The sequence below is a fragment of the Mercenaria mercenaria genome, unplaced genomic scaffold, assembly GCF_021730395.1.
Source record: "Mercenaria mercenaria strain notata unplaced genomic scaffold, MADL_Memer_1 contig_4229, whole genome shotgun sequence".
Classification (NCBI taxonomy): Eukaryota; Metazoa; Mollusca; class Bivalvia; order Venerida; family Veneridae; genus Mercenaria; species Mercenaria mercenaria.
The window spans coordinates 29021-46736 of record NW_026462442.1 but is presented as its reverse complement, the minus strand read 5'-3'; the positions used below and the strand labels follow the sequence as shown (position 1 = coordinate 46736).

At 38.7% G+C, this 17716-nt stretch overlaps 1 long non-coding RNA gene across 1 annotated transcript; it reads right to left on the bottom strand.

Moving 5' to 3' along the window:
- Positions 1 to 204: 204 nt before the first annotated feature.
- On the bottom strand, positions 205 to 17329 carry LOC128553708 (uncharacterized). Its single transcript, XR_008369419.1, has 3 exons — positions 17159 to 17329; positions 11019 to 11124; positions 205 to 379 (listed from the first exon to the last, which is right to left on the bottom strand). It is a non-coding gene; the product is annotated as an uncharacterized LOC128553708 (long non-coding RNA).
- Positions 17330 to 17716: the final 387 nt, after the last annotated feature.

Here is a 17716-nt window from a genome sequence, read left to right as displayed (position 1 = left end):
TAAGTATTGAAAATGAAGTATCTGTTTACATGAAATAAAGAAGGAACTGAACTGGTATAGTGTACCCAGAATGCAACTGGATAAAGTAATGGCATAACTGAGTCTGTTCATGAGATGTAAATGACTTGAACTGGAAGATCTTTTTTATTTCTTCTTACCTGAAAAACTATCAGCAGGAATGTCAGGATTGTCACGATGAAATGTAGGAGTACCTATATGCAGACCTAGATACTCCTCTGGATGTTGATTTTCCTTCGAAAGGGACTTCAGTGATTGTTCTGGCAGATGAGATAACTTTGGTCTGTACACACTTCCCTAAGAACTTCCGCAGTAGTTGTTCCATTTCTGGATGGGGATAACCAATCATTGTCTCACTAACCTGAAGAAAAGATGTAACATTTTGATAAGTTGTTAAACAAGAGCTTCACAGAAGACATAGTGCTCAAATATATTGATGCTGGATAGTGAAATTTGGCACATCTGATGAAACCAGAGCTGTCATTGGTGTTTGACTCCAATATGGATGAAGATATTGGACAGTAGCTTAAGTCCATGTCAGATGTATTTATTGATAACAGAGATAGTGATAAACAAGAGTGGCAGACTGTCACAAAATACGCCCGTCATCAAACTTGGCCTAATTCAAGGGCCATAATCCAAAAGTGCATGGGGCAATTTGCCTGGTTATCGAACTTGGTCGAGACATTATGCCCACAAACATTGTCAGCAAGTTTGGTGAAGATCCGATGAAAACTGTTCAACTTAGAGAGCAGACAAGGCTAAATTCGCAGATTTCGAGTAATTCAAGGGCCATAATCAAAAAGTGCATGGGGTGATTGCCTGGCTATGGAACTTGGCTGAGATATTATGCCAAAAAACTTTATCTGCAAGTTTGTGGAAGATCAGATGAAAACTGATTGACTTAGTCTTAGAGGGCGGACAAGGCTAAATTTGCACATTTCGAGTATTTCAAGGGCCATAACACAAGAGGGCCTGAGGCCAATTTGCTGGTTATTAAACTTGGCCAAGATATTATGCCCGCAAACACTGATACCAAGTTTAGTGAAGATCAGATAAAAATGGTTTGACTTAGAGGGCTGACAAGGCTAAATTTGCGGACATGCTTTTGGATGCCGACCGCCTGCCCACCCACCGACACGGGTGTTCACATAATACGCCCCACTCTTTCAGAGAAGGGTGTATAAAAAGTGTATCTATCATTAAATAATTATAAAAGAGACATAATTCATGGACAATTTCGGCAAAAGTAATGTGCCATGTCTCATATTATCCCTTACTATGCTGGACATGATTGGTTCTGCCATTGCGACCAGTGTAGATCATGATCTACACTGTTCCCTATTCAGCCAGTACCTTTTTGGAAGATGGACAAATTCATTATAGAAATTCAGCATGGTAAGGGTTATGTGGCTAACAATGTTGAACAAGGCAGTCTGAAAGACAGCTAAATCCCCCACCACTGCTATGGATAGTGAAAGGGTAAAACCTTTGACCTTGAGTTGTGACCTTGACCTTGAACCGACATGGCTGACTCATGAATTCTGCACAACGTCTTGATGAGGTGATCATTTGACCAAAGTTTCATGAAAATCCTTCAAGGGGTTTAGGAGATACAGAGCTGAAACCTTTAACCTTCAGTTGTGACCTTGACCTTGAGTTGACATGGCTGACTCATGAGTTCTTGATGAGGTGATCATTTGACCCAAGTTTGATGAAAATCCTTCAAGGGGTTGAGGAGACACCAAATGGAAGGCTCAAACCTTCGACCGTTAGTTGTGACCTTGACCTTGAGCTGGCATGGTTGACTCATAATTTCTGCACATCGTTCTGATGAGGTAATCATTTGACCCAAGTTTTATAAAATTCCTTCAAGGGGTTTAGGAGATATAGAGCGGACACGAAATGGAAGGCTCAAACCTTTGACCTTCAGTTGTGACCTTGACCTTGAGCTGACATGGCTGACTCATAAGTTCTGCACATTGCCTTGATGAGGTGATCGTTTGACCCAAGTTTGATGAAAATCCTTCAAGGAGTTTAGGAGATATAGAGCGGACATAAAATGGAAGGTTCAAACCTTTGACCCTAAGTTGTGACCTTGACCTTGAGCCGGCATGACTGACTCATGGGTTCTGCACATCGTCTTGATGAGGTGATCATTTGACCCAAGTTTTATAAAATTCCTTCAAGAGGTTTAAGAGATATAGAGCGGACACAAAATAGAAGGCTCAAACCTTTGACCTGAGTTGTGACCTTGACCTTCAGGCCGGCATGGCTGACTCATGGGTTCTGCACATCGTCTTGATGAAGTGATCATTTGACCCAAGTTTTATAAAATTCCTTCAAGGGGTTTAGGAGATATAGAGCGGACACAAAATGGCAGGCTCAAACCTTTGACCTCGAGTTGTGACCTTGACCTTGAACCGACAAGGCTGACTCATGGGTTCTGCACATCGTCTTGATAAGGTGATCATTTGACCCAAGTTTCAGGAAAATCCTTCAAGGGGTTTAGGAGATATGGACCGGACACGATTTTGTTACGGACGGAAGGACGGACGCAGACCATTCCTATAATCCCTTCGCCACGGCTGGGGATTAATAACTATTTTAAGGTTTGAATCAAATGTAATGGTAATAACGGAGATACAGCAAAAGTGCATCACAATCTCAACCTGAAACTAGAAGATGCTTTTGTAAAGAAGCGCATGTCTCCCCCAATGCAAAGTCGTATAGGCAAGAAGTCAATAGGGGTCAGGAGCGAAAGTCAAAGAAACACTGATGGTTGGCTGCAATAGGGATCACCTACTTGGCATGTCCAGTCATCCTGCCAAGTTTCAACATTCTTGGCAAGTGGTTCTCAAGTTACTGTTCAGGCTCCTGTGACCTTGATCTTTGATCAAATGACATGAAAAACAATAGGGGTCATCTACTCTGCATGTCCAATCATCCTATTAAGTTTCAACATTCTAGGTCAAGTGGTTCTAAAGTTACTGTCCAGAAATGATTTTACATGACCAGGCCCCTGTGACCTTGACCTTTAATAGACTGACCCAAAAATCAATAGGGGTCATCTGCTCAAGTTATTGATCCGAACTGGTTTTCCATGTTCAGGCCCCATGTGACCTTGACCTTTAACAGAGTGATCCCAAATTCGATAGGGGTCATCTACTCTGTATGTTCAATCGCCCTATGAAATTTCAATATTCTAGGTCAAGTGGTTCTCAAGGTACTGTCCGGAAATAATTTTACATGACCAGGCCCCTGTGACCTTGACCTTTAATAGACTGACCCAAAAATCAATAGGGGTCATCTGCTCTGCATGTTCAATCATCCTATGATGTTTCAACATTCTGGGTCAAGTGGTTCACAAGTTATTGATCAGAAATGTTTTTTAATGTTCAGGCCTCTGTGACCTTGACCTTTAACGGAATGACCAAAAACACAAATGGGTCATTTACTCTTCATGACCAATCATCTTATGAAGTATAAACATTCTGGGTCAAGTGGTTCTCAAGTTACTGATTTCAATGTTCAGGCCTCTGTGACCTAGAACTTTAATGGAGTGACCCCAAAAACAGTAGGGGTCATCTACTCTGCATGACCAATCATCCTATGAAGTTTCAACATTCCGGGTCAAGTGGTTCTCAAGTTACTGACCAGAAACGGTTTTCCGTGTTGAGGCCCCTGTGACCTTGACCTTTAATAGAGTGATCCTAATATTAACTGGGGTCATCTACTCTGCATGTCCAATTATCTTATGAAGTTTTAACATTCTGGGTCAAGTGGTTCTCAAGTTATTGATCAGAAACAGTTTTCCATGTTCAGGCCCCTGTGACCTTGACCTTTAACAAAGTGACCCCATAATCAATAGGGGTCATCTACTCTGCATGAGCAATCATCTTATGAAGTTTCAACATTCTGGGTCAAGTGGTTCTCAAGTTATTATCAGAAATGGTTTTCAATATTCAGGCCCCTGTGACCTTGGCCTTTGATGGAGTGACTCCAAAAACAATAGGGGTTGTCTACTCCAGCAGCCCTACCACTCTATGAAGTTTGAAGGTTCTAGGTCAATGGGTCTCCAGTTATTGATCCGAAATGAAGTGTGACGTACGTACGGACAGACGGGGCAAAAACAATGTCTCCCCCAGAGGGTGGTGTTGGGGTGGGGGGGGGGGGAGGGGGGGGAAGAGACATAATTCTAAGTATAACTCAAAATTGTTATCCTAACCAGTGTTCCTGGATTCTGTACCAGTACAAACCTGTTCTCCGCAAGTAACTGCTAATTTCCCCACATGAATTATCAGAGGGGGGAACGAATAATTTCAGACACTATGTCTTTTATCAAATTGTCATGGAGAACATATGCCCCGGTAACTGGTAACGTATTGAAAAGTATACATCATTTTTATGAAAATATGTGTTGCATTTGTTGACTGCATCATTCTGAAGAATATCTACTTATAAATGGAACTATTTGATGGCAATATTGTTTGATTAAATATATGTTATCTGAATGTGGCATAAACTACATTTGCTTAAGACGCCACTTTGGACGCCATTTTTAATCCTCCATAAAAAAAACTTGCCCAATGATGACAGAGTGTCATCAAACAGATTCAAATTCTACAACACCACGACAACTGAAAACCGTCAAAACATGTTCTATCTACCCCAAAACAAGGTCCAGCAAGAAACCAGCTTTCCTCATCAGGAAAATAGTCAAAGATAAGAGAAATAAAAGAATGCAGCAAAAGGTTTTAGAGAATATGTTAAAAGTTGGTAATTTAGAAAAGCAAGCTGGGATTCAGTACTTGGTGAAAGTAAAGACCTTTTCTGGAGTTACCTAGATGGAATTCTTCATGATGCTCTCAAGACCTAAACCATACCTAACAGATTCATTTTGACCTTTCTATTTATTTAAGTAAGTATAGAAATTTTGACTGTAACATTCAATGATGATACATTTGGAGATCTGTATATAAATTCAAGGGCCAAAACTCTGAAATAACTTATCTTTAACTGGCTTATTCATTGATCTTGATCTACATTTAAAATAAAATAAATATGACTAATAGCCAAAAGAATATACCAGAAGACACAATTTTCTGAAATTTCAGAACTTCAAGGAAAATAACTCTGAAAATACTGGCTGTTAATAAAAACCTAAAAATTCATATAATAGGAAGGCCTATCCTCTATTACCTCAGTCGAGGTAAATAAACCTGTCCTTTTTCTGAGTGGACACATCCAGTTGTCACTTATTCAAGTGATTTATTGGCCATAACTCTTGAGACTGGCTCGTCGATATTTTTTAGTTCAAGGAAAACAATTAAGGAGTGGACGCTCAATTTTTATTAATTAAAGGGTAATTAACTCTAGAGCAAATATGTAGCAAGGTTATTTTGCCAATAAGCATTCTGAACAGTTTGATGAAAGTTGAAAAAGTGCTCTAATAAGAGTTGACCATTTTTGTGAAGCTGTCCACTGCTGGTTATCTATGTCCTACCAAAGTAGACCTTTAAATACTACACAAATAGATAGCTATCTATTAAAACTAGAATGTGTCTGTAGGACACAGGGTGTGCCCCCAACTGGTACATTTGTCACAAATAAGGGGTGATAATTCAAATGTTTGCAGTCTTAATGGGGTATAGCCTCAAAAAAAAATATGAAAAGGATTCATTATTCTATACCATATACTTTATTAGCTATGAGCATCATAAACAAACCATATTTGACCCTAGGGGGATAATTTGAACAATCTTGGTAGAGGACCACTAGATGATGCTACATACCAAATATCAAAGCCCTAGGCCATGTGGTTTTGTACAAGAAGATTTTCAAAATTTTCCCTATATAAGTCTATATAAACCACGTGACCTCTGGGGCGGGGCCATATTTGACCTAGGGGGATAATTTGAACAATCTTAGTAGAGGACCATTAGATGATGCTACATACAAGATATCAAAGCCCTAGGCCCTGTGGTTTTGGACAAGAAGATTTTTAAAGTTTTTACTTTCTGTTGCCATGGCAACCAGAGTTCTGCATGGAATTCAATTCTTTGAACAATTTTGAAAGGGGGCCATCGAAGGATCATTTCTGTGAAGTTTGGTGTAATTCTGCCCAGTGGTTTTAAAGAAGATTTTTTAGAAATTGTTGATGGACGACGCATGACGGACATCAAGCGGTCACAATAGCTCACCTTGACAAAAATCCACTATTTTGGCTATTTCAAGGGCCATAACTCTGTAATAAATGCTAAGATTCTCAAGAAGAATGCCAAGTGTGCAAGGTCACATTATGATAAAGACTCAAGCAAGGTTTCATGAATTTACATTAAATACTTTTTGTGTGTGGCACATAATTATGTCAAAATGTGCATTTTTTGACTATTTCAAGGGCCATAACCCTTAAAAATAGGGAGCAGACCCAGGTGAAAAATAGGAGGTGCGCAAGTTCATTTCATGGTAAAGACTCATGCAAGGTTTCATCAATTTATATCAAATACTTTTTGAGCTAGGCGTGTCGCAAGGTGAAAATGTGGATTTTTGACTATTTCAGGGGCCATAACTCTAGAACAAGAGGGCCATGATGGCCCTTGATCGCTCACCTGACAAACACAAGATAACAGTGTAAACATGTTTGACCTAGGGATTTCATGGACACAAATATTCTGGCCAATTTTCATAAGGATTGGACCAAAAATGTGGTCTCGAGTTTAAACAAGTATTCTCTTTGATATGACCTAGTGACCTAGTTTTTGACCCCAGATGACCCATATTCAAACTTGATCTTGATTTCATCAAGGCAGTCATTCTGACCAAACACCATGAAGATCAATTGAAAAATACAGCCTCTATCACATATACAAAGTTTTTCTTTGATTTGACCTAATGACCTACTTTTTAAGCCCAGATGATCCATATCTGCACTTGACCTAGATTTCATCAAGGCAATTATTCTGACCAAATTTCATGAAGATCAATTGAAAAATACAGCCTCTATCACATCCACAAGGTTTTTCTTTGATATGATCTAGTGACCTAGTTTTTGATCCCAGATGACCCATATTCAAACTCGACCTAGATTTTATCAAGGCAATCATTCTAACTAAATTTCATGAAGATCAATTGAAAAATACAGCCTCTATCGCATTAACAAGGTTTTCCTTTGATTTGACCTAGTTACCTAGTTTTTGACCCAAGATAACCCATATTCAAAATTAAACTAGATTTTACCACGGCAATCATTCTGACTTGATTTCATGAAGATCAATTGAAAAATACAGCCTCTATCACATACACAATGTTTTTCTATGATTTGACCTAGTGACCTAGTTTTTCAACCCAGATGACCCATATTCAAACTTGACTGCCAATCATTCTGACCAATTTCACATAAATCAATTGAAAAATACAGCCTCTATCGCATACACAAGGTTTTTCTTTGATTTGTCCTAGTGACCTACTTTTTGATATTAGATGACCCATATTCAAATTTGTCCTAGATTTTATCAAGGCAATTATTCTGACCAAATTTCATGAAGACCAATTGAAAAATACAGCCTCTATCGCATACACGTTTTTCTTTGATTTGACCTAGTGACCTAGTTTTTGACCCAAGATGACCCATATTCAAACTTGACCTAGAATTCATCAAGGCAATTATTCTGACGAAATTTCAGGAAGATCAGTTGAACAAGAGGGTCATGATGACCCTGAATCGCTCACCTGAGTAATATGAGCCACATGTTTGAAATGGCAAACTGATGCTAAAATATTAGAAAGTAGGTCAGTATGTCACATTCATGGTCAATGAGAGTCAGTTTTAAGATTGGTGTGAAAAACTATACATGTCATCCAAATTTCAAGGCTGTATCTTAAAAAACAAGAAAGTAGGTCAGTAGGTCAAGGTCACAGTCAAGTGACCCCTAATCACTTCGGGTCATCAGGTAATCATGATTAAGCACTCTAGGAAATATGATTTGATAATTCTTGAAGTATTTATTCCTATATAACTCATATAACAAGTGACCCCCAGGGCGTCTTTTCACCCAGAGGGCATAATTTGAACAATCTTGTATGAGATCCACTAAGCAATGCTACATACCCAATATCAAAGGCCTAGGCTTTGAACTTTCAGACAAGACAGTTTTTTCCCCTATAGATATGTCTATGTTAAATTTGGGAACCCTAGGGCTGGGCCTCTTTTCACCCCAGGGGCATAATTTGAACAATTTTGGTAGAGGAACACTAGGCAATGCAACATACCAAATATCAAAAGCCTATGCCATGAAGTTTCAGGCAAGAAGATTTTAAAAGTTTTTTCCTATATAAGTTAAACTTGAGACGCCCCCGGGCAGGGCCTCTTTTCACCCCAGGGACATAATTTGAACAATTTTGGTAGAGGACCACAAGGCAATGCAACATACCAAATATCAAAAGCTTAGGACTTGCAGTTTCAGACAAGAAGATTTTTAAAAAAATTTCCTATATAAGTCTATGTAAAAATTGAGACCCCCCGGGGCAGGGCTTCTTTTCACCCCAGGGATATAATTCGAAAAATTTTGGTAGAGGACCATAAGGCAATGCTACATACCAAATATCAAAGGCCTAGGTCTTGTGGTTTTAGACAAGAAGATTTTTAAAGTTTTTTTCCTATATAAGTCTATGTAAAACTTGTGACCCCCCCCCCGGGGAGGGGCCTTTTTATACCCCAGGGGCACAATTTGAACAATCTTACAAGAGGTCCATTAGATGATGTTACATGCCAAATATCTAGGCTCTACGCCTTGCAGTTTTGGACAAGAAGATTTTTAAAGTTTTTCCTTTCAGTTGCCATGGCAACCAGAGTTCTCCATGGAATTCAATTCTTTGAACAATTTTGAAAGGGGGCCACCCAAGGATAATTTCTGTGAAGTTTGGTTTAATTCTGCCCAGTGGTATTCAAGAAGAAGATTTTTTTTTTTAAATGTTGACGGATGGACGACGCACGACTGATGATGGACGACGGACATTGATCGTTCACAAAAGCTCACCATGAGCCTTTGGCTCAGGTGAGCTAAAAATACAGCCTCTATCGAATATACAAGGTTTTTCTTTGATTTGACCTAGTGACCTAGTTTTTGACCCCAGATGACCCATTTTCGAGTTTGGCCTAGATTTTATCAAGGTAATCATTCTGACCAAAATTTATGAAGATCAACTGAAAAATACAGCCTCTATCGCATACACAAGGTTTTTCTTTGATTTGACCTAGTGACCTACTTTTTGACCCCAGATGACCCATTTTCGAACTTGGCCTAGATTTCATCAAGGTTATCATTATGACCAAATTTCAAGAAGATCAGTTGAAAAATACAGCCTCTATCGCATACACAAGCTAAATGTTGACAGACGACAGACGCCGGACATCGAGCGATCACAAAAAGGTGAGGCCGACCCAAATGAAAAATAGGAGGTGCACAAGTTCAAATCATGATTAAGACTCATGCAAGGTTTCATGAATCTATATCAAATACTGTTTGAGCTAGGCGTGTCACAAGGTGAAAATGTGTATTTATGACTATTTCAGGGGCCATAACTCTAAAAATAGGGGGCAAAGCCAGACGAAAAATAGGAGGTGCGCAAGTTCATATTATGATAAAGACTCATGCAAGGGTTCATCAATTTATTTCAAATACTTTTTGAGCTAGGCATGTCACAAGGTGAAAATGTGCATTTTTGACTATTTCAGGGGCCATAACTCTATAAATAGGGGCAAACCCAGATGAAAAATAGGTGGTGCGCAAGTTCATATCATAAGACTTATGCAAGGTTTCATCAATTTATATCAAATACTTTTTGAGCTAGGCGTGTCACAAGGTGAAAATGTGCATTTTTGACTATTTCAGGGGCCGTAACTCTAGAAATAGGGGGTGGAGCCAGACGAAAAATAGGAGGTGCGCAAGTTCATATCATGATAAAGACTCATGCAAGATTTCATCAATTTATATCAAATACTGCTTGAGCTAGGCGCGTCACGAACTTCGGACGGACAAGAGCAAATCTATATGCCCCCACCACTCATGGGGGGCCACAAAAATGCTTTTTAAGAAAATACTGGCTTTCTAGTGATAGTACATGTAGTATGCTCAACAACTTCTGGCCCTTACGCACAAAACCTTTCCCAAAATTCTCAAAGTTAAAAAAAGGGTGAAATTTTAGATTGGCATTATACAAAATGACTTGGTTACTGTATTTTATCGAAGACCTGTTTAAAGCCTGGATGCATTCAGTACAATAATTTTATTTTGACAGAAATAAACTTTCACAAAAATTTTCAAGTTGTAAAGAGAAATCATTTTGCCAAAATATCAGCCAGAATTATGAAACCTGTCATGTGATGTCACACAACCAGAAGATTTAAGCCGAATTTAAAAACTTTTTTTTGTGGGGGGGGGGGGGGGCGCGCGTTTAACGCCGTTTTTCAACAGTATTTCAGTCATGTAACGGCGGGCAGTTAACCTAACCAGTGTTCCTGGATTATGTACCAGTACAAACCTGTTCTCCGCAAGTAACTGCCAACTTCCCCACATGAATCAGAGGTGGAGGACTAATGATATCAGACACAATGTCGTTCATCAAATAGTCACGGAGAACATACGCCCCGCCCGAGGATCGAACTCGCGACACCAAGATCCGTAGACCAAAGCTCTTACCTATTGAGCTAAGCGGGCGGGCTTAAAAAAAAAAAATCTTACCAAAACATAACTTAACTAGATGGCCCTTTTTTGAAAAAATACACATTCCCCATTGCAATTAATGATTAAGCAGATTTTAAGGAAATGGAATACTGAAACATTACGAATGGTGCTATGCCAACTTGATGTACAACACATGTAGTCTAACAGTGCACTGGACTATTTGAAATTACTAACTGGCATTAAAAAAGCTATGTTGAAAAAGAGCAACTATTGATTTAGCCAGTCCTGTTTAAATAACTGCTGCACAATACTTACTTTAATTTAAGATATACATGTGGTTGATTGATTCATGGAAGGGGTCTTCATCACAAAGCCATGTTGTTTCATGCTCACAGCCATTGGAACAGAAGTAGTCTCATATCTGCAATTGTTAACAAGAGCTGTCCGTAAGACAGCCAAGCTCGACTATTCGAAATATTGTCCCAGAAGCAGGAAAATATTACCCAAAAAGGTTAAATATCAAAAGAGTTTTAAGTTCAAAAGGGGGAATAATTTGACCAAAATGCATATCAGTTATGGGACTTGTTGCTATCAACTAGTTTTATAACCCCGAAGGCACATGTGAAGTTTTAATTCAATATCTGCATTAGTTTTGGAGATAGAAACTTGCATGTAAAACTTTAACCAGAGTTTTCGAAGTCCAAAAGGGGGATAATTTGCCCAAAATACATGCCAGAGTTATGGGACTTGATCCAGTGAGGTTAGTAATTGATCTAGAAAAAGAAAAAATAAGTTTCAAATCTATATGCCTTTTAGAAATAGCTGTATGTACTTGCACGCAAAACTTTAACCAGAATTTGCTAAGTCCAAAAGGGGGCATAATTTGGCCAAAATGAAGGTCAGAGTTATGGGACTTGCTGCTATCAACTAGTTTTATAACCCCGAAGACACATGTGAAGTTTCAAATCAATATCTGCATTAGTTTTGGAAATAATAACTTGCATGTAAAACTTTAACTAAAATTTTCTAAGTCTAAAAGGGGGCATAATTTGCTCAAAAAACATGTCAGAGTTATGGGTCTTGACCCAGTGAGGTTGGTAATTGATCTAGAAAAAGAAAAAGTAAGTTTCAAATCTATATGCCTTTTAGAAATAGCTGTATGTACTTGCATGCGAAACTTTAACCAGAATTTTCTAAGTCCAAAAGGGGGCATAATTTGGCCAAAATGAAAGTCAGAGTTATGGGACTTGCTGCTATCAACTAGTTTTATAACCCCGAAGACACATGTGAAGTTTCAAATCAATATCTGCATTAGTTTTGGAGATAGTAACTTGCATGTAAAACTTTAACCAAAATTTTCTAAGTCCAAAAGGGGGCATAATTTGCTCAAAATACATGTCAGAGTTATGGGACCTGACCCAGAGAGGTTGGTAATTGACCTAGAAAAAGAAAAAATAAGTTTCAAAGCTATATGCCTTTAATTGATGGCTGAATGTACTTGCATGCAAAAACTTAACCAAGGTGTGACGCCGACGCCGACACCGACGCCGACGCCGACGCCGACGCCGACGCCAGGGTGAGTAGAATAGCTAGACTATTCTTCGAATAGTCGAGCTAATAAATGGCTTAAATTTAATACTGCATGTATACTGAGTTTTGTTTGTTTGTTTTGGGATTAAATGCCATTTTTCATCAGTTATAAAACAGCAGGCAGTTAATCTAATCAGTGTTCCTGGATTCTGTACCAGTACTAACCTGTTCTCCGCAAGTAACAGCCAACTTCCCCTGATGAATCAGAGGTGGAGGACAAATGATTTCAGACACAATTATCAACTCGTCAGGGAGAACATAAGTCCTGCCCAGGGATCAAACTCATAACCCTGCAATCCACAGATCTGCGCTCTACCTATTGAGCTAAGCAGACAGGCACTGAGTTTTCTATATACTATGTATTGATGGCAACAAGTACCGATTATGGTACACAAGTACGCGCCAATTTTTTCAATCAAGTACTCGGTTACTCATTAAAAATTGGTTTCCGTAACTGGAATAGGCGAGAATCGGCCGTATTTAGCATTTGCTCACTATTAACGGGAGATCATTCAGAAATTATCAGTTGTTTCAACTTGACCTGAAGATCATCAAGATTAACATTATGACCAAGTTTTATAAAGAGATTGTCATAAATGTGGCCTCTGGAGTGTTAACAAGCTTTTCCTCTGATTTGACCTGGTGACCTAGTTTTTGACCTTAGATGACCCAATATCAAACTCATCCAAGATTTTATTGAGGGTAACATTCTGACCAAGTTTCATTAAAATTGGGCTAAAATTGTGACCTCTAGAGTGTTAACGGTTAGCTAAAAACAAGAAAGTAGGTCAGTAGGTCACATTCCACAAGACCCAGATTCAAACTTGACCTAAATATCATCAAGGTTAATATTTTGACCAAGTTGCATGAAGATACAGTCAAAAATGTGGCATTTAGTGTGTTAAAACTAGCTATTCCTTTGATTTGACCTGGTAACCTAGTTTTTGACTCCACCTGACCTAGATTCAAATCTGACTTAACGATCATCAAGATTAACATTCTGACCAAGTTTCATGAAGATACAGTCATAAATGTGGCCTCTAGAGTGTTAACAAGCTTTTCCTTTGATCTGACCTGGTGACCTAGTTTTTAACCCCAGATGACCTAATATCAAACTCGTCCAAAATTTTATTGTGGGTACTATTCTGACCAAGTTCAGATTGGGCCAAAACTGTGACCTCTAGAGTGTTAACAGTCAAATTGTTGATGACGGACACAGGTTATACACAAAAGCTAACCTTGAGCACTTAGACCGGGAGCTTTGGTCAGTCATTGGGATTACATTTCATGGAATGCTGCAACCACAATTACCACAGAAATTAGTCCCCCTCTAGTATCAGTGATTTTACAGTAATTATGTGTCAAATATGTGCTTAAGTCACAAACTATCATTATTATATTAACCATTAAAACTACTTTGACCAAATCACTCAAATTTAACATCGTACTGACTGCAGAATCTCAATATGACAGTTCTGATTCAGACTGCAATGGCTTCTCACTGTAACAGTTTAGTTGAACTATTATCTGCCTAAGCCTTGGTCTATTACTAAAAGGCTGCCTAATACTCCCTAAAATTTGTTTTGTAAACCTTTTCTTTTAACACCTTGTGCAATCTATTACAAAAACTGTCACCAGACTTATATATTAATTTTGATGATTACTGATGATGGTCACCAGGTAATATGCAGATACATGTATCTTCCATTAAAGATGTAGTACATAGAGGAATTGCATGTATCTTCATCAAAAGCTTTCAATAATTCAATCATAATTTAAAGGCGTACGCTAGAATTCCCTGTATATGAGAAGGGCGAAAATTTTCCCAATAACAGAATTTCTTTAAACTTTGGATATTGAAGGACAATCATCTAATAAACAAAAATATGCAATAAAATCATAGGTTACCGGTATCGAAAAAGATTTATCTGCCCTTGAAAACGTCATTTTGGGGGGAAATGCCATTTTCAAGGGCAGATAACTCTTTTTTGATACCGGTGACCTATGATTTTTATTGCATATTTTGACTCCAATGATGGATGAATATTGCACAATAGCTTGAGTCTGTGTTAAAAAATATTAAATAACAAGGCAGTCTGAAAGACAGCTAAATCCCCCGCCACTGCTATGGATAGTGAAAGGGTAAAACTTTGATTTTAGCTGTGACCTTGACCTTGAACTGACATGGCTGACTCATGAATTCTGCACAACGTCTTGATGAGGTGATTATTTGACCCGAGTTTCATGAAAATCCTTCAAGGGGTTTAGGAGATACAGAGCTCAAACCTTTGACCTTCAGTTGTGACCTTGACCTTGAGTTGACATGGCTGACTCATGAGTTCTTGATGAGGTGATCATTTGACCCAAGATTGATGAAAATCCTTCAAGGGGTTTAGGAGATACAGAGTGGACACAAAATGGAAGGCTCAAACCTTTGACCCTTAGTTGTGACCTTGAGCTGGAATGGTTGACTCATAAGTTCTGCACATCGCCTTGATGAGGTAATCGTTTGACTCAAGTTTGATGAAAATCCTTCAAGGGGTTTAGGAGATATAGAGCGGACACAAAATGGAAGGCTCAAACCTTTGACCATAAGTTGTTTGATGAAAATCCTTCAAGAAGTTTAGGAGATATAGAGCGGACACAAAATGGAAGGCTCAAACCTTTTACCCTAAGTTGTGACCTTGACCTTGAGCCAGCATGGCTGACTCATGGGTTCTGCACATCGTCTTGATGAGGTGATCATTTGATCAAAGTTTTATAAAATTCCTTCAAGGGGTTTAGGAGATATAGAGCGGACACAAAATGGAAGGCTGAAACCTTTGACCTTGAGTTGTGACCTTGACCTTGAGCCGACAAGGCTAACTCATGGGTTCTGCACATCGTCTTGATGAGGTGATCATTTGACCCAAGTTTCATGAAAATCCTTCCAGGGGTTTAGGAGATATGGAGCGGACACGAAAGTGTTACGGACAGACGGACGGACGGAGACCATTCCTATAACCCCCCATCACTTGTGGCGGGGATTAATAAGACAGGTACAGATAAAGTGTATCAAAACACTATATAAGTATAATTCTAAGCAAAAAGAGGGCATAATTCAAGAAATATTGGTGCAAGAGTTATGCACCTTGTGTCATATGATGTGGGTGATGATATGAAACAACTACATGAACTTCAAGTTTGAAACAAATGCATTTCGTGATAACTGAGATATAGTGAAAATGCATCAAAATTAACCTTAAATTCTAAGTAAAAGGGGGCATAATTCATAAAAAAATTGGTGTCAGAGTTATGCACCTTGTGTCATATGATGTGAGTGATAAGGTGGAAGACCTGTTTTAAGTTTGAATCAAATCCATTTAGTAATAACTGAGATAGAATGAAAGTGTATCAAAACTCTTACCTGAAATTCTAAGTAAAAAGGGGGCATAATTTATGAAATATTGGTGCAAGAGTTATGGCCCTTGTGTCATATATTGGTGATGATGTTGAACAACTATTTTAAGTTTGAATCAAATCCATTTAATAACAAGAGGGCCATGATGGCCCTGTATCGCTCACCTGAGTACAACTGCTCAAAAAGATATGATCAAGTTTTGACATAGAGCACATAGGCATATACATTTTAACAAGATTTGAACAAATTTTGTAGAGGTCCACTAGGCAATGCTACATGTCAAATATCTAAGATCTAGGCCTTCTGGTTTATTTTTAGAAAATTTTGAAGATTTTTCTATCTACAATCAAGTAACCCCATGGGGCGGGGTCAATTTGAATAAATTTTGTGGAGGTCCATTACGCAATGCTACATGTGAAATATCTAAGCTCTAGGCCTTCTGGTTTATTTTTAGAAATTTTTTGAAGATTTTCCTATGTAAAATCAAGTGACCCCTGGGGCGGGGTCAATTTTGACCCCGGGGGTCATGATTTGAACAAATGTTGTAGAGGTCTACTAGGCAATGCTACATGTGAAATATCTAAGCTCTAGGCCTTCTGGTTTATTTTTAGAAAAATTTTGAAGACTTTCCTATGTAAAATCAAGTGACCCCTAGGGCGGGGTCAATTTTGACCCCGGGTCATGATTTGAACAAACTTGGAAGAGGTCCACTAGGCAATGCTTCACACCAAATATCTAAGCTTTAGGGCTTCTGGTTTTTGAGAAGAAGATTTTTTAAGATTTTCCTATGTAAAATCAAGTGACCCCTGGGGCGGGGTCAATTTTGACCCCGGGGTCATGATTTGAACAAACTTGGTAGAGGTTCACTAGGCAATGCTTCAAACCAAATATCTAAGCTCCAGGGCTTCTGGTTTTTAAGGAGAAGACTTTTAAAGTTTTTCCTTTCAGTTGCCATGGCAACCAGTTCTGCATGAAATTCAATTCTTTGAAAAATTTTGAAAGGGGGCCACCCAAGGATCATTCCTGTGAAGTTTGGTGACATTCTGCCCAGTGGTTTTAAAGAAGAAGATTTTTTTACAAATTGTTGACGCATGACGCACAACGCACGGCGGACGACGGACATCAAGCAGTCACAATAGCTCACCTTACAGGTGAGCTAATAAAACCCTTCCAGGCACATAGAAGTTATGGAGCAAAAACCAAATATCTAACCATTGACCTTGAATTGTGACCTTGACCTTTGACCATCAGGCATAGGTGATGTGTTCAACATGTCAACTGGTCTTGAGGAAAAATAATTTGAAGTTAAATTAAAATCCTTCCAGGAATATGGATTTCGTCACACGACGCGATGGGACAGGCCAAACTGACTCCTATATAGCCACCCCCCCACAAACATGTTTGGTGGGGGTATAAAGATGGACAAGTTCATTATAGAAATTCAGCAGGGTAAAGGTTAACTTACCAGTATAGTTAGAAGGAAGCAAAATAACTTTGAGGCTGTATATATGTTGTTGAAATCTGGCTGCTGACTTTCTACAGCTTATCAAACCAAGCCATACATCCTGTCTCAAGGCCATTTTCAACAGTGCCACACATTTCCTCGACAGCACCTCTCCCAGTGAGCCTGCTACCTCACTCACCTGAATAGATATTACTGCTTAAAACAAATATCTACACGAGTTATCTTCAATATTAACTCAGAAATTAAAAATTTAATATAATATATAATATACCTGAGAGCAATTCATATCAGCAGTATTTTATCGTTGAATTACTTTGTTGGGTTTTACGTCATATCAACATAACTTTAAGTCATAAGGTGGTATTCCAGCATTTGATGGTAGAGGAAAACATAAGGTACCCCTCCATTTATCATTATAGACACAGGTGAGCACCTGGGTAGAACCACTGACCTTTTGTAAGCTCCACAAATGAACAAGAACTGTCTGTAAGACAGCACGCTTCAGTATTCGGCAGTTAGACAGTAAAATAAATTTATGTCCCAATAAGAGACCTCTAC